The 21,011-nt window shown below is 42.1% G+C and overlaps 9 non-coding genes across 9 annotated transcripts; 2 read left to right on the top strand and 7 right to left on the bottom strand.

The window, feature by feature from the left end:
- Positions 1 to 321: 321 nt before the first annotated feature.
- On the bottom strand, positions 322 to 436 carry LOC143730370 (U5 spliceosomal RNA). Its single transcript, XR_013200573.1, has one exon. It is a non-coding gene; the product is annotated as a U5 spliceosomal RNA (small nuclear RNA).
- A 1,764-nt stretch (positions 437 to 2,200) lies between these two features.
- On the bottom strand, positions 2,201 to 2,315 carry LOC143730279 (U5 spliceosomal RNA). The gene has a single exon (XR_013200490.1). It is a non-coding gene; the product is annotated as a U5 spliceosomal RNA (small nuclear RNA).
- Positions 2,316 to 2,788: 473 nt separating this feature from the next.
- On the top strand, positions 2,789 to 2,860 carry trnad-guc (transfer RNA aspartic acid (anticodon GUC)). Its single transcript has one exon. It is a non-coding gene; the product is annotated as a tRNA-Asp (tRNA).
- A 454-nt stretch (positions 2,861 to 3,314) lies between these two features.
- LOC143730094 (U5 spliceosomal RNA) lies at positions 3,315 to 3,429 on the bottom strand. The gene has a single exon (XR_013200323.1). It is a non-coding gene; the product is annotated as a U5 spliceosomal RNA (small nuclear RNA).
- Positions 3,430 to 5,192: 1,763 nt separating this feature from the next.
- LOC143730093 (U5 spliceosomal RNA) lies at positions 5,193 to 5,307 on the bottom strand. The gene has a single exon (XR_013200322.1). It is a non-coding gene; the product is annotated as a U5 spliceosomal RNA (small nuclear RNA).
- Positions 5,308 to 11,102: 5,795 nt separating this feature from the next.
- Positions 11,103 to 11,217, bottom strand: LOC143730293 (U5 spliceosomal RNA). Its single transcript, XR_013200503.1, has one exon. It is a non-coding gene; the product is annotated as a U5 spliceosomal RNA (small nuclear RNA).
- Positions 11,218 to 12,443: 1,226 nt separating this feature from the next.
- On the top strand, positions 12,444 to 12,515 carry trnad-guc (transfer RNA aspartic acid (anticodon GUC)). Its single transcript has one exon. It is a non-coding gene; the product is annotated as a tRNA-Asp (tRNA).
- A 453-nt stretch (positions 12,516 to 12,968) lies between these two features.
- LOC143730092 (U5 spliceosomal RNA) lies at positions 12,969 to 13,083 on the bottom strand. Its single transcript, XR_013200321.1, has one exon. It is a non-coding gene; the product is annotated as a U5 spliceosomal RNA (small nuclear RNA).
- Positions 13,084 to 14,844: 1,761 nt separating this feature from the next.
- LOC143730091 (U5 spliceosomal RNA) lies at positions 14,845 to 14,959 on the bottom strand. The gene has a single exon (XR_013200320.1). It is a non-coding gene; the product is annotated as a U5 spliceosomal RNA (small nuclear RNA).
- Positions 14,960 to 21,011: the final 6,052 nt, after the last annotated feature.

The following is a 21,011-nucleotide window of genomic DNA, read 5'->3' as shown; positions in this document are numbered from 1 at the left end:
GCAATAGGTTTGCAAAAGGTGTTTTTTGAATGTTTGGCATGAGTCTTTTTTTTGTCTGGCATTTTCACTGTTCTGACCAGCGTGTTGCGTTCCGAACGCTTGGAAACAGTGAATAATGTTGCGAAACAATCGGTTCAAAGCTTTGTTTCTCCCATCACTACCCTTTTGTGCTTGGTAAAACTTACCAAGCACAAAAGGGTTCACACCGCTGTCTTGGACAAAACAGCCAATTCTTTTAGCCACGCTCGATCTGTGGCCCAGCCTATTGTGGTACTTTGTTACAAGCTGCCAAATGTCCTCTGTTCTTGAACAAACACATGTAGCTCTGCTGTGAGCAGAACATCCAAAAATATCAGAAACTCGCAAGTGTTCCCCTCCACGGAAATCTTTAGTAAAAGGCGAAAGATTTATGAGTGAATGAAGAGAAACTCGAGCTGTACCCATGAGGCGTTGGGACAATGTGGTCCCAAGCACATGCAACCATGCTCAGCAAGGGTAATGTCTGGTGCAGGCTCCTCCCATCCAGCTTATTTTCTTTAAAAAAAAAACAATAATACAGCCATATCCATTAGAGGAAGGAGCAAATGTAAAAAGAATCTGCCCCATCACGAAATGTCCGCAAACCCTGTCCAAGAGGATGTCACTGAATCCGATAGTATGTCGAAGACCAGTGGTAGTATTCGCATGAGATTTTTATGAACTTCCTGGATGCTAAATGAACAAACCCTTCATCTCCTTGGATTGCGGGTGGATACCTCCATAGGACAGGGTGAGCTCCTTGGCCAAAATAAAAGGCTTAAATAATAATAACTCCATTAATGGAAAGCATATCCAGTATTAAGTGACGTCTCAACGGTTGAGCATAGACAACAGTACCAAACTGCCCAGAGAAGCAATTGGGATGACCAGTCCTCGTTAGTATAGTGGACAGTATCTCCGCCTGTCACGCGGAAGACCGGGGTTCGATTAGTCTTCTTCTTTATCACGACCAAACACCTTGCATAAGCTCAGGCTTTACCGTGGAAGGCGCTGTTAAAGTCAACCTGCCGTTCAAGACTCACTTGATTATGTTTAGCTAATTGCATTTGAAAGATTTTACTTTCAAGAAAGCGTTTGCAATAGGTTTGTAAAAGGTGTTTTTTGAATGTTTGGCCTGAGTCTTTTTTTTTTGTGGCATTTTCACTGTTCTGACCAGTGTGTTGCGTTCCGAACGCTTGGAAACAGTGAATAATGTTGCGAAACAATCGGTTCAAAGCTTTGTTTCTCCCATCACTACCCTTTTGTGCTTGGTAAAACTTACATTCACACTGCTGACACAAGACTCGAAGTTGTGAACTGGGAAAGTGTGGATGGTTTGACGTCTACCCAGTTCCAGTCTTGGACAAAACAGCCAATTCTTTTAGCCACGTTCAATCTCTGCCCCAACCTATTGTGGTACTTTGTTACAAGCAGCCAAACGTCCTCTGTTCTTGAACAAACACATGTAGCTCTGCTGTGAGCAAGACAATTCTTGGATACCTCCATAGGACAGGGTGAGCTCCTTGGCCAAAATAAAAGGCTTAAATAATAATAATAACTCCATTAATGGAAAGCATATCCAGTATTAAGTGACGTCTCAACGGTTGAGCATAGACAACAGTAACACACCGCCCAGAGAAGCAACTGTGATGACCAGTCATCGTTAGTATAGTGGACAGTATCTCCGCCTGTCACGCGGAAGACCGTGGTTTGATTCCCCGACGGGGAGTATTCTTCTTTATCACGACCAAACACCTTGCATAAGCTCGGGCTTTACCGTGGAAGGTGCAGTTAAAGTCAACCTTCTGTTCAAGACTCGCTTGATTATTTTTAGCTAATTGCATTTGAAAGATTTTACTTTCAAGAAAGCGTTTGCAATAGGTTTGTAAAAGGTGTTTTTTGAATGTTTGGCCTGAGTCTTTTTTTTTTGTGGGATTTTCACTGTTCTGACCAGCGTGTTCCGTTCCGAACGCTTGGAAACAGTGAATAATTTTGCGAAGCAATCAGTTCAAAGCTTTGTTTCTCCCATCACTACCCTTTTGTGCTTGGTAAAACTTACATTCACACCGCTGTCTTGGACAAAACAGCCAATTCTTTTAGCCACGCTCGATCTGTGGCCCAGCCTATTGTGGTACTTTGTTACAAGCTGCCAAACGTCCTCTGTTCTTGTACAAACACATGTAGCTCTGCTGTGAGCAGAGCATCCAAAAATATCACAAACTCGCAAATGTTCCCCTCCACGGAAATCTTTAGTAAAAGGCGAAAGATTTATGCGTGAATGAAGAGAAACTCGAGCTGTACCCATGAGACGTTGGGACAATGTGGTCCGAAGCACATGCAACCATGCTCAGTTAGGGTAATGTCTGGTGCAGGCTCCTCCCATCCAGCTTATTTTCTTTTTAAAAAAAACAATAATACAGCCATATCCATTAGAGGAAGGAGCAAATGTAAAAAGAATCTGCCCCATCACCAAATGTCCGCAAACCCTGTCCAAGAGGATGTCACGGAATCCGATAGTATGTCGAAGACCAGTGGTAGTATTCGCATGAGATTTTTATGAACTTCCTGGATGCTAAATGAACAAACCCTTCATCTCCTTGGATTGCGGGTGGATACCTCCATAGGACAGGGTGAGCTCCTTGGCCAAAATAAAAGGCTTAAATAATAATAACTCCATTAATGGAAAGCATATCCAGTATTAAGTGACATCTCAACGGTTGAGCATAGACAACAGTACTGTACCGCCCAGAGAAGCAATAGGGATGACCAGTCCTCGTTAGTATAGTGGACAGTATCTCCACCTGTCACGCGGAAGACCGGGGTTCGATTCCCCGACGGGGAGTATTCTTCTTTATCACGACCAAACACCTTGCATAAGCTCGGGCTTTACCGTGGAAGGTGCTGTTAAAGTCAACCTGCTGTTCAAGACTCGCTTGATTATTTTTAGCTAATTGCATTTGAAAGATTTTACTTTCAAGAAAGCGTTTGCAATAGGTTTGTAAAAGGTGTTTTTTGAATGTTTGGCCTGAGTCTTTTTTTTTTTGTGGGATTTTCAGTGTTCTGACCAGCGTGTTCCGTTCCGAACGCTTGGAAACAGTGAATAATTTTGCGAAGCAATCAGTTCAAAGCTTTGTTTCTCCCATCACTACCCTTTTGTGCTTGGTAAAACTTACATTCACACCGCTGTCTTGGACAAAACAGCCAATTCTTTTAGCCACGCTCGATCTGTGGCCCAGCCTATTGTGGTACTTTGTTACAAGCTGCCAAACGTCCTCTGTTCTTGAACAAACACATGTAGCTCTGCTGTGAGCAGAGCATCCAAAAATATCAGAAACTCGCAAATGTTCCCCTCCACGGAAATCTTTAGTAAAAGGCGAAAGATTTATGCGTGAATGAAGAGAAACTCGAGCTGTACCCATGAGACGTTGGGACAATGTGGTCGCAAGCACATGCAACCATGCTCAGCAAGGGTAATGTCTGGTGCAGGCTCCTCCCATCCAGCTTATTTTCTTTTAAAAAAAAACCAATAATACAGCCATATCCATTAGAGGAAGGAGCAAATGTAAAAAGAATCTGCCCCATCACCAAATGTCCGCAAACCCTGTCCAAGAGGATGTCACTGAATCCGATAGTATGTCGAAGACCAGTGGTAGTATTCGCATGAGATTTTTATGAACTTCCTGGATGCTAAATGAACAAACCCTTCATCTCCTTGGATTGCGGGTGGATACCTCCATAGGACAGGGTGAGCTCCTTGGCCAAAATAAAAGGCTTAAATAATAATAACTCCATTAATGGAAAGCATATCCAGTATTAAGTGACGTCTCAACGGTTGAGCATAGACAACAGTACCGTACCGCCCAGAGAAGCAATAGGGATGACCACTCCTCGTTAGTATAGTGGACAGTATCTCCGCCTGTCACGCGTAAGACCGGGGTTCGATTAGTCTTCTTCTTTATCACGACCAAACACCTTGCATAAGCTCAGGCTTTACCGTGGAAGGCGCTGTTAAAGTCAACCTGCCGTTCAAGACTCACTTGATTATGTTTAGCTAATTGCATTTGAAAGATTTTACTTTCAAGAAAGCGTTTGCAATAGGTTTGTAAAAGGTGTTTTTTGAATGTTTGGCCTGAGTCTTTTTTTTTGTTGCATTTTCACTTTTCTGACCAGTGTGTTGCGTTCCGAACGCTTGGAAACAGTGAATAATGTTGCGAAACAATCGGTTCAAAGCTTTGTTTCTCCCATCACTACCCTTTTGTGCTTGGTAAAACTTACATTCACACTGCTGACACAAGACTCGAAGTTGTGAACTGGGAAAGTGTGGATGGTTTGACGACTACCCAGTTCCAGTCTTGGACAAAACAGCCAATTCTTTTAGCCACGCTCAATCTCTGGCCCAACCTATTGTGGTACTTTGTTACAAGCTGCCAAACGTCCTCTGTTCTTGAACAAACACATGTAGCTCTGCTGTGAGCAAGACAATTCTTGGATACCTCCATAGGACAGGGTGAGCTCTTTGGCCAAAATAAAAGGTTTAAATAATAATAACTCCATTAATGGAAAGCATATCCAGTATTAAGTGACGTCTCAACGGTTGAGCATAGACAACAGTAACACACCGCCCAGAGAAGCAACTGTGATGACCAGTCCCCGTTAGTATAGTGGACAGTATCTCCGCCTGTCACGCGGAAGACCGGGGTTTCGATTCCCTGACGGGGAGTCTTCTTCTTTATCACGACCAAACACCTTGCATAAGCTCGGGCTTTACCGTGGAAGGTGCTGTTAAAGTCAACCTGCCGTTCAAGACTCGCTTGATTATTTTTAGCTAATTGCATTTGAAAGATTTTACTTTCAAGAAAGCGTTTGCAATAGGTTTGTAAAAGGTGTTTTTTCAATGTTTGGCCTGAGTCTTTTTTTTTTGTGGGATTTTCACTGTTCTGACCAGCGTGTTCCGTTCCGAACGCTTGGAAACAGTGGATAATTTTGCGAAGCAATCAGTTCAAAGCTTTTGTTTCTCCCATCACTACCCTTTTGTGCTTGGTAAAACTTACATTCACACCGCTGTCTTGGACAAAACAGCCAATTCTTTTAGCCACGCTCGATCTGTGGCCCAGCCTATTGTGGTACTTTGTTACAAGCTGCCAAACGTCCTCTGTTCTTGAACAAACACATGTAGCTCTGCTGTGAGCAGAGCATCCAAAAATATCAGAAACTCGCAAATGTTCCCCTCCACGGAAATCTTTAGTAAAAGGCGAAAGATTTATGCGTGAATGAAGAGAAACTCGAGCTGTACCCATGAGACGTTGGGACAATGTGCTCCGAAGCACATGCAACCATGCTCAGCAAGGGTAATGTCTGGTGCAGGCTCCTCCCATCCAGCTTATTTTCTTTAAAAAAAAAACAATAATACAGCCATATCCATTAGAGGAAGGAGCAAATGTAAAAAGAATCTGCCCCATCACCAAATGTCCGCAAACCCTGTCCAAGAGGATGTCACTGAATCCGATAGTATGTCGAAGACCAGTGGTAGTATTCGCATGAGATTTTTATGAACTTCCTGGATGCTAAATGAACAAACCCTTCATCTCCTTGGATTGCGGGTGGATACCTCCATAGGACAGGGTGAGCTCCTTGGCCAAAATAAAAGGCTTAAATAATAATAACTCCATTAATGGAAAGCATATCCAGTATTAAGTGACGTCTCAACGGTTGAGCATAGACAACAGTACCGTACCGCCCAGAGAAGCAATTGGGATGACCAGTCCTCGTCAGTATAGTGGACAGTATCTCCGCCTGTCACGCGGAAGACCGGGGTTCGATTAGTCTTCTTCTTTATCACGACCAAACACCTTGCATAAGCTCAGGCTTTACCGTGGAAGGCGCTGTTAAAGTCAACCTGCCGTTCAAGACTCACTTGATTATGTTTAGCTAATTGCATTTGAAAGATTTTACTTTCAAGAAAGCGTTTGCAATAGGTTTGTAAAAGGTGTTTTTTGAATGTTTGGCCTGAGTCTTTTTTTTTTGTTGCATTTTCACTGTTCTGACCAGTGTGTTGCGTTCCGAACGCTTGGAAACAGTGAATAATGTTGCGAAACAATCGGTTCAAAGCTTTGTTTCTCCCATCACTACCCTTTTGTGCTTGGTAAAACTTACATTCACACTGCTGACACAAGACTCGAAGTTGTGAACTGGGAAAGTGTGGATGGTTTGACGACTACCCAGTTCCAGTCTTGGACAAAACAGCCAATTCTTTTAGCCACGCTCAATCTCTGGCCCAACCTATTGTGGTACTTTGTTACAAGCTGCCAAACGTCCTCTGTTCTTGAACAAACACATGTAGCTCTGCTGTGAGCAAGACAATTCTTGGATACCTCCATAGGACAGGGTGAGGTCTTTGGCCAAAATAAAAGGTTTAAATTGCTTAATGTATTAAGCCCAAACGGTTGCTTGGGCTTAATACATGGCTGCAAAAAAACTGTAATATAAAAGGAGTGAACTTTATTGACAACTTCAATCTTTTCTGGAGTCAGAGGCAACTGTTTCAACGGGATGGCCACCACCCAAACAAACTTGGTTCAAGAGTGCTAAAGGACAATATCTACTTCTCCCTCCGTCATCCTTCTGCAATGTGTGCCAATCCACTCAACCGGAATGGCACACACACACCTGGATACAGTATGAATGACCACAGGATTTCACTTCAGCCCCTGAATGGACATGCGGTTGACACATCACACAAGGACAGTGATAACACCACTCAGCCACAACAACCTCTGCTCACGGACACAATCTCAGCTGAGCCCTGCCCACAGAGCTCAACACAGACAGACTGTGACATACCAGCACTGCTCCAAGATACAGCACCGAAGGACGACTTTCTGGAAAACAGCCAGGGAAACCAGGACAGCATATTACAGCCTCCAATAACACCAGAGCAAAAATCACTCTCACCGGAAACATTATCACTCTCTCCAGCATCTCCACTTCTGTGCTTCTCAGAGAAAATGGAACAACTGGTGCATGCTGGAACTAGACTATCCCACTCTTTTGCTGCGAGCCCCCAGATACCAACCAAAAAACGCCAGGCCCCACAACCACCAAAACCTACGGGCCCAGCTCGCCCTCCCCCTCCTCCTGTGAGAGCTCTTCGGCCTCTGCCACAGCGCCAGGGCCCACACCCTCCTCCGGCGGCTCGAGGTGAACCAAAAACAACTGATACCAGCTCTCAGTGATATGTGTCGGGTCCCCGCTATGATAACAATAACTTTCTCAATGTTTACAGAACAAGCGGGAACCCAGTGTGCCTGTATCTTTTTCTATTGCTGTTCGATTACATGATAGAAAGTCTAAGGCCTTCAAAAGCCGTACAGCAAACCCATCTAATCTGGTACCTATTACACGACATACCAAGATTGCTGTGGGGACAAAAAGTAAGACTGTTAAGTTAGCACTTTTAAACATCCGCTCACTTAAAAATAAATCACTTTTAGTCAACGACTTAATAACCACATACAACCTGGATTTTATGTTGCTAAATGAAACTTGGCTAGAAGAAAGTTGCAGTGCAACAGTCCTCAATGAAACAGCCCCTCCTAACTTTACTTTTATGAGTGTCTGCAGAGCTGTCAGAAGAGGCGGAGGTTTAGCTGCTCTTTATAAAGATGTCTATCAATGTAAGAAAATATCATTTGGGAATTACCCGTCTTTCGAATATCTGGGTATTGTGTTAAAAGGTGCTCCACGCATTTTACTTATCATTGTTTACAGGCCTCCAAAATACTCTCCAGCTTTTGCTGAGAACTTAACAGAACTGTTATCAACAATTTCCTCAGAGTTTGACTGCTTTGCCATTGCTGGAGATTTTAACATCCACATAGATAATGCAGAAAACAATATGGCAAAAGAAATCAAAACTGTTTTAAAAACTTTTGATCTTACTCAGCATGTACATGGAGCCACACATAATCGTGGACACACTCTAGATATACTTATCAGTAAGGGTCTAAACATTTCATCAATTGTTATTAAGGATGTAGCACTGTCTGATCATTTTTGTATTTTCTTTGATATATTGATCTCTCCTGCCATTGAAGCTAGATCTGTGTCTGTCAAGAAGAGATGCTTAAATGAGAACACTAGTGTACTATTTATGAAGGCTATATCTTTAACACCAAGCATATCTGCTGACTCTGTTGATTTTCTCCTTGATTCTTTTAACTCAAAAGTTAAGAGTGTAATTGATGATATTGCTCCTGTGAAAGTCAGGAAGAAGAGTGGCAGACAAAAAGCACCTTGGAGAAACTCAACAGCAGTGCAAAATATGAAAAGACAATGCAGAAAAGCAGAGCGCATGTGGCGGAAGACAAAACTTGTAGTCCATTATAACATCTACAAAGACAGCATCCATGCTTTCAATAAGGAACTAAGCAAAGCTAGACAGACTTTTTTCTCGAATATTATAAACAGCAATATAAACAACACGCGCACTCTTTTTGCTACTGTAGAGAGACTGACAAACCCCCCAAGCCAGATTCCCAGTGAAATGCTCTCAGTGAGAAAGTGCAGTGAGTTTGCTTCTTTCTTCTCTGACAAAATCAATAATATCAGAAAGGTGATCAGCTCATCCTTGAGTTGCGCTGGTGTCAGGCAGATCAGACAACAGCACGAGAAAGTAGCCACTATGTCTGATTTCGAAGAAATTGATGGCAAAATTTTGGAAGAAACCGTACAGCAACTAAAAACATCAACCTGCGCCCTTGATGCACTTCCCACATCTTTTTTCAAAAATGTGTTACACAGCTTAGAAGCAGATCTCCTAGAAGTGGTAAATGCCTCAATTCTCTCTGGGAGTTTTCCGACCTCCCTGAAAACTGCTGTTGTCAAGCCCCTCCTGAAAAAGAGCTATCTGGATAAGACCATATTAAACAACTATAGACCGATCTCAAATCTTCCTTTCATAGGCAAGATCATTGAAAAAGTTGTCTTCAATCAGCTGAACAAATTCTTAAGCTCGAATGGATACTTTGACCATTTTCAATCTGGTTTCCGACCGCACCACAGTACAGAGACCGCGCTCATAAAGATAATAAATGATATTCGCTTAAATACTGATACAGGCAAATTATCAGTGCTGGTACTACTCGACCTCAGTGCTGCATTTGACACTGTCGATCACAAAATACTTCTTGACAGGCTGGAAAACTGGGTCGGGCTTTCTGGGATAGTCCTAAAATGGTTCAGGTCATACTTAGGAGGCAGAGGTTATTATGTGAGTATAGGAGACCATAAGTCTGAGTGGACATCCATGACATGCGGAGTCCCTCAAGGCTCAATTCTTGCGCCACTCCTATTCAACCTGTACATGCTCCCAATAAGCCAAATAATGAGAAAGAACCAAATCGCTTACCATAGCTATGCAGACGACACACAGCTCTACTTATCCCTATCGCCTAACGATTACAGCCCCATTGACTCCCTTTGCCAATGCATTGATGAAGTAAACAATTGGATGTGCCAAAACTTTCTTCAGTTAAACATAGACAAAACTGAAGTCATTGCGTTTGGAAACAAAGATGAAGTTCTCAAGGTGAACGCATACCTTCAGTCTAGGGGTCAAACAACTAAAAATCAAGTCAGGAATCTGGGTGTGTCTCTGGAGTCAGACCTTAGTTTCAGTAGTCATGTCAAAGCAATAACTAAATCAGCATATTATCACCTGAAAAATATTGCAAGAATTAGATGCTTTGTTTCCAGTCAAGACTTAGAAAAACTTGTGCATGCTTTCATCACCAGTAGGGTGGATTATTGTAATGGACTTCTCACTGGCCTTCCCAAAAAGACCATAAGACAGTTGCAGCTCATACAGAACGCTGCTGCTAGGATTCTGAGCAGAACCAGAAAATATGAACACATCACACCAGTCCTCAGGTCTTTACACTGGCTGCCAGTTACATTTAGGATTGATTTTAAAGTATTATTACTGGTATATAAATCATTCAATGGCCTAGGACCTCAATACATTGCAGATATGCTCAGTGAATATAAACCCAACAGATCACTCAGATCATTAGGATCACATCGGCTAGAAATACCAAGGGTTCACTCGAAGCACGGCGAGTCTGCTTTTAGCTACTATGCCAGCCGCAGCTGGAATCAGCTTCCAGAAGAGATCAGATGTGCTCCTACAGTAGTCACATTCAAATCCAGACTCAAAACACTGTTTAACTGTGCATTTACTGAATGAGCACTGTGCCACTGTTCGTCCGACTGTTTGCACTGTATTTTATTTTATGTTTTAATTATTCTGATTTCTGTATTTTATCTTTTATTCTAAACTGTTTTAATTATTCTGATTTCTTTTGATTATTTTAATTTCTTCTATGTAAAGCACTTTGAATTACCATTGTGTATGAAATGTGCTATATAAATAAACTTGCCTTGCCTTGCCTAAATAATAATAACTCCATTAATGGAAAGCATATCCAGTATTACGTGACGTCTCAACGGTTGAGCATAGACAACAGTAACACACCGCCCAGAGAAGAAAGTGTGATGACCAGTCCTCGTTAGTATAGTGGACGGTATCTCCGCCTGTCACGCGGAAGACCGGGGTTCGATTCCCCGACGGGGAGTATTCTTCTTTATCACGACCAAACACCTTGCATAAGCTCGGGCTTTACCGTGGAAGGTGCTGTTAAAGTCAACCTGCCGTTCAAGACTCGCTTGATTATTTGTAGCTAATTGCATTTGAAAGATTTTACTTTCAAGAAAGCGTTTGCAATAGGTTTGTAAAAGGTGTTATTTGAATGTTTGGCCTGAGTCTTTTTTTTTTGTGGGATTTTCACTGTTCTGACCAGCCTGTTCCGTTCCGAACGATTGGAAACAGTGAATAATTTTGCGAAGCAATCAGTTCAAAGCTTTGTTTCTCCCATCACTACCCTTTTGTGCTTGGTAAAACTTATATTCACACCGCTGTCTTGGACAAAACAGCCAATTCTTTTAGCCACGCTCGATCTGTGGCCCAGCCTATTGTGGTACTTTGTTACAAGCTGCCAAACGTCCTCTGTTCTTGAACAAACACATGTAGCTCTGCTGTGAGCAGAGCATCCAAAAATATCAGAAACTCGCAAATGTTCCCCTACACGGAAATCTTTAGTAAAAGGCGAAAGATTTATGCGTGAATGAAGAGAAACTCGAGCTGTACCGATGAGACGTTGGGACAATGTGCTCCCAAGCACATGCAACCATGCTCAGCAAGGGTAATGTCTGGTGCAGGCTCCTCCCATCCAGCTTATTTTCTTAAAAAAAAAAAACAATAATACAGCCATATCCATTAGAGGAAGGAGCAAATGTAAAAAGAATCTGCCCCATGACCAAATGTCCGCAAACCCTGTCCAAGAGGATGTCACTGAATCCGATAGTATGTCGAAGACCAGTGGTAGTATTCGCATGAGATTTTTATGAACTTCCTGGATGCTAAATGAACAAACCCTTCATCTCCTTGGATTGCGGGTGGATACCTCCATAGGACAGGGTGAGCTCCTTGGCCAAAATAAAAGGCTTAAATAATAATAACTCCATTAATGGAAAGCATATCCAGTATTAAGTGACGTCTCAACGGTTAAGCATAGACAACAGTACCGTACCGCCCAGAGTAGCAATTGGGATGACCAGTCCTCGTTAGTATAGTGGACAGTATCTCCGGAAGACCGGGGTTCGATTAGTCTTCTTCTTTATCACGACCAAACACCTTGCATAAGCTCAGGCTTTACCGTGGAAGGCGCTGTTAAAGTCAACCTGCCGTTCAAGACTCACTTGATTATGTTTAGCTAATTGCATTTGAAAGATTTTACTTTCAAGAAAGCGTTTGCAAAAGGTTTGTAAAAGGTGTTTTTTGAATGTTTGGCCTGAGTCTTTTTTTTTTGTTGCATTTTCACTGTTCTGACCAGTGTGTTGCGTTCCGAACGCTTGGAAACAGTGAATAATGTTGCGAAACAATCGGTTCAAAGCTTTGTTTCTCCCATCACTACCCTTTTGTGCTTGGTAAAACTTACATTCACACTGCTGACACAAGACTCGAAGTTGTGAACTGGGAAAGTGTGGATGGTTTGACGACTACCCAGTTCCAGTCTTGGACAAAACAGCCAATTCTTTTAGCCACGCTCAATCTCTGGCCCAACCTATTGTGGTACTTTGTTACAAGCTGCCAAACGTCCTCTGTTCTTGAACAAACACATGTAGCTCTGCTGTGGGCGAGACAATTCTTGGATACCTCCATAGGACAGGGTGAGCTCTTTGGCCAAAATAAAAGGTTTAAATAATAATAACTCCATTAATGGAAAGCATATCCAGTATTAAGTGACGTCTCAACGGTTGAGCATAGACAACAGTAACACACCACCCAGAGAAGCAACTGTGATGACCAGTCCTCGTTAGTATAGTGGACAGTATCTCCGCCTGTCACGCGGAAGACCGGGGTTCGATTCCCCGACGGGGAGTCTTCTTCTTTATCACGACCAAACACCTTGCATAAGCTCGGGCTTTACCGTGGAAGGTGCTGTTAAAGTCAACCTGCCGTTCAAGACTCGCTTGATTATTTTTAGCTAATTGCATTTGAAAGATTTTACTTTCAAGAAAGCGTTTGCAATAGGTTTGTAAAAGGTGTTTTTTGAATGTTTGGCCTGAGTCTTTTTTTTTTGTGGGATTTTCACTGTTCTGACCAGCGTGTTCCGTTCCGAACGCTTGGAAACAGTAAATAATTTTGCGAAGCAATCAGTTCAAAGCTTTGTTTCTCCCATCACTACCCTTTTGTGCTTGGTAAAACTTACATTCACACCGCTGTCTTGGACAAAACAGCCAATTCTTTTAGCCACGCTCGATCTGTGGCCCAACCTATTGTGGTACTTTGTTACAAGCTGCCAAACGTCCTCTGTTCTTGAACAAACACATGTAGCTCTGCTGTGAGCAGAGCATCCAAAAATATCAGAAACTCGCAAATGTTCCCCTCCACGGAAATCTTTAGTAAAAGGCGAAAGATTTATGCGTGAATGAAGAGAAACTCGAGCTGTACCCATGAGACGTTGGGACAATGTGCTCCGAAGCACATGCAACCATGCTCAGCAAGGGTAATGTCTGGTGCAGGCTCCTCCCATCCAGCTTATTTTCTTTAAAAAAAAAAACAATAATACAGCCATATCCATTAGAGGAAGGAGCAAATGTAAAAAGAATCTGCCCCATCACCAAATGTCCGCAAACCCTGTCCAAGAGGATGTCACTGAATCCGATAGTATGTCGAAGACCAGTGGTAGTATTCGCATGAGATTTTTATGAACTTCCTGGATGCTAAATGAACAAACCCTTCATCTCCTTGGATTGCGGGTGGATACCTCCATAGGACAGGGTGAGCTCCTTGGCCAAAATAAAAGGCTTAAATAATAATAACTCCATTAATGGAAAGCATATCCAGTATTAAGTGACGTCTCAACGGTTGAGCATAGACAACAGTACCGTACCGCCCAGAGAAGCAATTGGGATGACCAGTCCTCGTCAGTATAGTGGACAGTATCTCCGCCTGTCACGCGGAAGACCGGGGTTCGATTAGTCTTCTTCTTTATCACGACCAAACACCTTGCATAAGCTCAGGCTTTACCGTGGAAGGCGCTGTTAAAGTCAACCTGCCGTTCAAGACTCACTTGATTATGTTTAGCTAATTGCATTTGAAAGATTTTACTTTCAAGAAAGCTATTGCAATAGGTTTGTAAAAGGTGTTTTTTGAATGTTTGGCCTGAGTCTTTTTGTTGTTGTTGCATTTTCACTGTTCTGACCAGTGTGTTGCGTTCCGAACGCTTGGAAACAGTGAATAATGTTGCGAAACAATCGGTTCAAAGCTTTGTTTCTCCCATCACTACCCTTTTGTGCTTGGTAAAACTTACATTCACACTGCTGACACAAGACTCGAAGTTGTGAACTGGGAAAGTGTGGATGGTTTGACGACTACCAAGTTCCAGTCTTGGACAAAACAGCCAATTCTTTTAGCCACGCTCAATCTCTGGCCCAACCTATTGTGGTACTTTGTTACAAGCTGCCAAACGTCCTCTGTTCTTGAACAAACACATGTAGCTCTGCTGTGAGCGAGACAATTCTTGGATACCTCCATAGGACAGGGTGAGCTCTTTGGCCAAAATAAAAGGTTTAAATAATAATAACTCCATTAATGGAAAGCATATCCAGTATTAAGTGACGTCTCAACGGTTGAGCATAGACAACAGTAACACACCGCCCAGAGAAGCAACTGTGATGACCAGTCCTCGTTAGTATAGTGGACAGTATCTCTGCCGTCACACGGAAGACCGGGGTTCGATTCCCCGACGGGGAGTATTCTTCTTTATCACGACCAAACACCTTGCATAAGCTCGGGCTTTACCGTGGAAGGTGCTGTTAAAGTCAACCTGCCGTTCAAGACTCGCTTGATTATTTTTAGCTAATTGCATTTGAAAGATTTTACTTTCAAGAAAGCGTTTGCAATAGGTTTGTAAAAGGTGTTTTTTGAATGTTTGGCCTGAGTCTTTTTTTTTGTGGGATTTTCACTGTTCTGACCAGCGTGTTCCGTTCCGAACGCTTGGAAACAGTGAATAATTTTGCGAAGCAATCAGTTCAAAGCTTTGTTTCTCCCATCACTACCCTTTTGTGCTTGGTAAAACTTACATTCACACCGCTGTCTTGGACAAAACAGCCAATTCTTTTAGCCACGCTCGATCTGTGGCCCAGCCTATTGTGGTACTTTGTTACAAGCTGCCAAACGTCCTCTGTTCTTGAACAAACACATGTAGCTCTGCTGTGAGCAGAGCATCCAAAAATATCAGAAACTCGCAAATGTTCCCCTCCACGGAAATCTTTAGTAAAAGGCGAAAGATTTATGCGTGAATGAAGAGAAACTCGAGCTGTAACCATGAGACGTTGGGACAATGTGGTCCCAAGCACATGCAACCATGCTCAGCAAGGGTAATGTCTGGTGCAGGCTCCTCCCATCCAGCTTATTTTCTTTTAAAAAAAAACAATAATACAGCCATATCCATTAGAGGAAGGAGCAAATGTAAACAGAATCTGCCCCATCACCAAATGTCCGCAAACCCTGTCCAAGAGGATGTCACTGAATCCGATAGTATGTCGAAGACCAGTGGTAGTATTCGCATTAGATTTTTATGAACTTCCTGGATGCTAAATGAACAAACCCTTCATCTCCTTGGATTGCGGGTGGATACCTCCATAGGACAGGGTGAGCTCCTTGGCCAAAATAAAAGGCTTAAATAATAATAACTCCATTAATGGAAAGCATATCCAGTATTAAGTGACGTCTCAACGGTTGAGCATAGACAACAGTACCGTACCGCCCAGAGAAGCCACTGTGATGACCAGTCCTCGTTAGTATAGTGGACAGTATCTCCGCCTGTCACGCGCAAGACCGGGGTTCGATTAGTCTTCTTCTTTATCACGACCAAACACCTTGCATAAGCTCAGGCTTTACCGTGGAAGGCGCTGTTAAAGTCAACCTGCCGTTCAAGACTCACTTGATTATGTTTAGCTAATTGCATTTGAAAGATTTTACTTTCAAGAAAGCTATTGCAATAGGTTTGTAAAAGGTGTTTTTTGAATGTTTGGCCTGAGTCTTTTTTTTTTTGTTGCATTTTCACTGTTCTGACCAGTGTGTTGCGTTCCGAACGCTTGGAAACAGTGAATAATGTTGCGAAACAATCGGTTCAAAGCTTTGTTTCTCCCATCACTACCCTTTTGTGCTTGGTAAAACTTACATTCACACTGCTGACACAAGACTCGAAGATGTGAACTGGGAAAGTGTGGATGGTTTGACGACTACCCAGTTCCAGTCTTGGACAAAACAGCCAATTCTTTTAGCCACGCTCGATCTGTGGCCCAGCCTATTGTGGTACTTTGTTACAAGCTGCCAAGCGTCCTCTGTTCTTGAACAAACACATGTAGCTCTGCTGTGAGCACATGCAACCATGCTCAGCAAGGGTAATGTCTGGTGCAGGCTCCTCCCATCCAGCTTATTTTCTTTAAAAAAAAACACAATAATACAGCCATATCCATTAGAGGAAGGAGCAAATGTAAAAAGAATCTGCCCCATCACCAAATGTCCGCAAACCCTGTCCAAGAGGATGTCACTGAATCCGATAGTATGTCGAAGACCAGTGGTAGTATTCGCATGAGATTTTTATGAACTTCCTGGATGTTAAATGAACAAACCCTTCATCTCCTTGGATTGCGGGTGGATACCTCGATAGGACAGGGTGAGCTCCTTGGCCAAAATAAAAGGCTTAAATAATAATATCTCCATTAATGGAAAGCATATCCAGTATTAAGTGACGTCTCAACGGTTGAGCATAGATAACAGTACCGTAGAGCCCAGAGAAGCAACTGTGATGACCAGTCCTCGTTAGTATAGTGGACAGTATCTCCCCCTGTCACGTGGAAGACCGGGGTTCGATTCCCCGACGGCGAGTCTTCTTCTTTATCACGACCAAACACCTTGCATAAGCTCAGGCTTTACCGTGGAAGGCGCTGTTAAAGTCAACCTGCCGTTCAAGACTCACTTGATTATGTTTAGCTAATTGCATTTGAAAGATTTTACTTTCAAGAAAGCGTTTGAAATAGGTTTGTAAAAGGTGTTTTTTGCATGTTTGGCCTGAGTCTTTTTTTTTTGTTGCATTTTCACTGTTCTGACCAGCGTGTTACGTTCCGAATGCTTGGAAACAGTGAATAATTTTGCAAAGCAATCGGTTCAAAGCTTTGTTTCTCCCATCACTACCCTTTTGTGCTTGGTAAAACTTACATTCACACTGCTGACACAAGACTCGAAGTTGTGAACTGGGAAACTGTGGATGGTTTGACGACTACCCAGTTCCAGTCTTGGACAAAACAGCTAATTCTTTTAGCCACGCTCGATCTCTGGCCCAGCCTATTGTGGTTCTTTGTTACAAGCTGCAACACGTCCTCTGTTCTTGAACAAACACATGTAGCTCTGCTGTGATGTGTTGACTGTTATTTTGACGGCGCTGCAGACTTTTATTTTGACGGATAGCGCTGAGAACACCAACACCTGAGAAGAGAATGGCAGCGCCTGAATCTGATCACACAGCGCTAACTCACATTCTCCATCTCTCTGTCAAGCCTTGGTTATACTCGACGCGTCCGCACAATAGACTGTAAAAAAATATGGACGTAGTGTCCGTGACGTCACCCGTAGGTTTCTGAAGAGTGCTTTTGAAGCCTAAAGTAGGCGGGGGCAACCGTCGCCATCTTGGCATCGCGTCAGCTCTCGTCACTCCCGGATAAAAGAAAATGGGCAAAGAGGCGGAGCGTGGGTGGAGCTGAGGTACTAATGCTATGATACTGGCCTCGTGCTAAAGTGACAGCTGAATGTAGAAGTAAAGCCAATAGTTAAAGTTCATGTTTTTGCCCTTCAAAATACTATAATAATTAAAAGACGTAACCAAAATTGAGACTATGTGTATCGGGATGCATTATTATTCTGCTAGTTAAAAATGTATTATCATGCAGTAACTTACAATATTGCTCTGAGCTTGTGCATGTGACAGTGATTCATGCGCATACATGTCAGTCAGTGCGGCATCGCACGTCAAGTTCATCAAGAGCTTTATTCAGTTCAGTTGATTTTAAAATCTGATTTTGGCCGCTTCTCAATTTCTCAAATGGGTTAAACCAAAAATATTACCTCAGAAGTTCAAGTAAATGCACTAGAAATCCGCGCTCATTCAAGGGTGTGTATCTATTGCATGGACGGAGAGAAAGCACTGACACCTGCAGGATTTTCTCACGGTACTTTTTATTTAACACTTAAAAGTTTGAGAGCAACGGTACCGCATAACGAGTGTAGCCTGTACAGTATACTCCAAAAAGCAACGAAATTGTCAGACATCCATTAGTGCATGCGAGGAAAACAACTGGAAATACAACGCTGGTTGTTCTCTCCATACTCGACACCGACGGAATCCAACGGCGTGGGCAAAGGTATAATGCGTTTATTAAATTGTATGAAATAATCCCGAAAAAAGCACAAACACTGCAGAGATGGCAAGTACAGCAGCTGAGGGTGACGTTAACAGGGACAAACGTCGGCTAGCAGTTATAGCAGCCTCAATCCACCAGTCACGCAAGTGGCCACGCCCTTAATTATGCAGAACTTTAAGGCTTAATATAATTTAAACGGATGAGGTGTAAAAAAATTCACCCCCCACACAGTTGTCATGAAGGGCAAAATTAGCTATATAGACCAAAACCACTTTTTGCTCCAGGCTGTAAACATATTTTTTTCTGCTGTAAAGTTGGGGATTTTAACATGGGGGAGATACAGATTTGACTCACTTTTGCAGCCTGCCTCAAGCGGTCAGTCGATGAATTGCAGTTTAATTCACTTCCGCGTTGGTTTCAAGAGAGAGACGGGGAGGTTGCCGCTTGGTCCGCACGAGCGCGAGTCTCCGCTGACTGCGCGCGCACCTCCCCAAACGGAAGAGGCGTTTATACTGGACGCGCTCGCCGTTGTGCTATTCTTTGAAACGGCAGGGGGCGACTCGGAGTATTCTCCTCTAAACCACCAGGAATCAGCAGTGAAGAAGTAGTTTTCCGTTTATTAGTAGTTTATTCCTTGCTGATTCATATAAAAAGAGTAATAAATGCAGTAGCCTAGGTTTATTGTACTTTCACTGCATGTAAACTAGTTAAACAACTGAAGCCTTATTGAAGAGTGTTTAAACCTTAATTTCATCAGCAGGGCTTACTTCTGCTATTGTAGGCTTATTTTGTAAATGTAAGCAGTTACGTTAGACAAGTGCAAACTGGGTGCTAAATGCAAATGTGTTCCTATTCACAAAATGAGAGGCTTTTATGGTCGCCCATCAATGCAAATGTCTCTGGGTATAGAAGGATCATATAAACATGCTGGTACATACCAGTTCGGCCAAATTCGGCTCGAAGTCGTTCATCTTCGGATGCGGCGCCGCGGGCGAAGTTACAAAAAGTGCCGTGCACACCGCCAGGCGAAATGGGGTCTTGCGCACCCAACGCTCACGACCGCCCACACCGCACTGACGTCACTTTTGCCGCGCGCACCTTCACGCTCTTGCGGACGCGTCGACTATAAACAAGGCTTCAGTCATATCTAATACTTTGTTAGACAGAACCGGTGGCTACAGAACTGGTATTCAAAGAAAGTAAATGGTATGCGAAAAAGTAATGCGTTTGCTTTTATGTTATTTGTAACCGAGAACAATCAGGCTAAAATACTTTCTCATTTACCGTCAACATTTAGCAAATTCGCATCTTCATCATTTAAACAAATCTCTGAATATCCAATAAACATTTAATTTCACAAACCTTGCAGATTTAATCGAATCCAGCTGTGATATCTGGTGTAGTGTGCATTTGTAGCCTGCATAAACGTGTTCCTGCGAGTGACAGTCCGTGGAAGTGATTGAATGCGAACAGAAGATCAGTTTCACAGGAGACGCGATCGAAAAACTTTAAATCCTTCATTTTAAAATATGCTGTGCTATATCCAGATGCCCACTGTGTGCTTTATGAATAATTGCCTTGTCAAAAGTCAAAGTAAAAAAAATATGATTATCAGTGCGCATGAAATTACCAGATTACTGAGTGCCCTGTTACAGTACTTCCTTTTTATTCACATATTCATATATTTTTAAACAATTACTTTATTTGTGAAAAATAATGTAATAGGATTGCAGATTCATGAAGTTACCATCTAAAGTATTGGGGCTAAGCATGTTTATTTTAAATATTTTTTAATATTTCTTAAATTTATCTAATTTATTAAATATTGATTTATATAAATATAAAGTGTGTATATATATATAAATGTGTGTGTGTGTGTGTGTATAATCTATATATGTTAGATATATAAATATAAATATCGGCTTTATATCGGCCATCGGCCACCCTGCTCTCTAAGATATCGGCATCGGCCATCAAAAAACCCATATCGGTCGACCACTATTCTTGTGTTTCTCTATTTTCTGTTCTTGTGTTCATCTTTCCTTCAGTGATTCTGCTTGTTAACAGCAGGTGTACATCATAAGGCTCAACAATCACTTACATACTCACTTGATTATCTCACTGCAACACTGCGTCAATGTTAGTTTTTACTCTTTGTAGTGCTGATTTTCCTGTGGGGTTGAAAGGGTTAACAGGGTAAGATAAAAAGACACACCCACAAAATGTATTTGAACAGTAATAAACTGTAAGTTATAAAACATGTATATACTGGCAAAACTGTTGCCAGGAGTTTACTGTAAAATTTATTTTTTGGGTCATCATTGTGCTGAAGAGTACAGCATGTCCTTCAGTCCAGGAGAAGATCTACAAGCATTGATGATATGCTGCATGTTGCTTTATTTAACAGGCAGTGACTGTGTAATTGTTGGTCTAGTGGAAATCTCTTTATTTACACTTTATTTTTTTATTTTTTTACTTTGCTCACATTATTAGTGTGTTATAAATTTTAGTTGATACATTTAAAACGACAGTTGGTCAATTTAAGGCAGTCGGTTTCTGCAAGTGAAATTAGTTGTGGGCCCATTGAGTTTTAAAATTGAAATTGAGTTTTAAATTAGTGCATGGTATTTTTACAGTAACATACTGCAGATTACAGTAAAGAACTGTACAATTAACAGTAAATTACTGGCAACAGTGTTGCCAGTATTTGCTGTAAAAAAAAACCTGGTAAGGTCTAACAGTGTGACTAAATAGGAAAAGGATCTACCACCAGCAGACGATTTTGATATTCTAGGTATTATCAACTGGCCGGAATTTTGAGATCACAATAGACATGAAGGACTATAATACATTAAGAGCTCCCTCAAATTCTGGGGAGCTACACCATTTAGTGCTTTCTAAGTAATCAGCAATATTTAAAAATGTAGAAGATGTTTAATAGGAAGCCA

Source organism: Siphateles boraxobius, unplaced genomic scaffold (assembly GCF_051911475.1).
Source record: "Siphateles boraxobius isolate OS27281-9 unplaced genomic scaffold, OSU_SipBor_1 8, whole genome shotgun sequence".
Lineage (NCBI taxonomy): Eukaryota > Metazoa > Chordata > Actinopteri > Cypriniformes > Leuciscidae > Siphateles > Siphateles boraxobius.
This window is presented reverse-complemented; position numbering and strand designations above follow the sequence as displayed.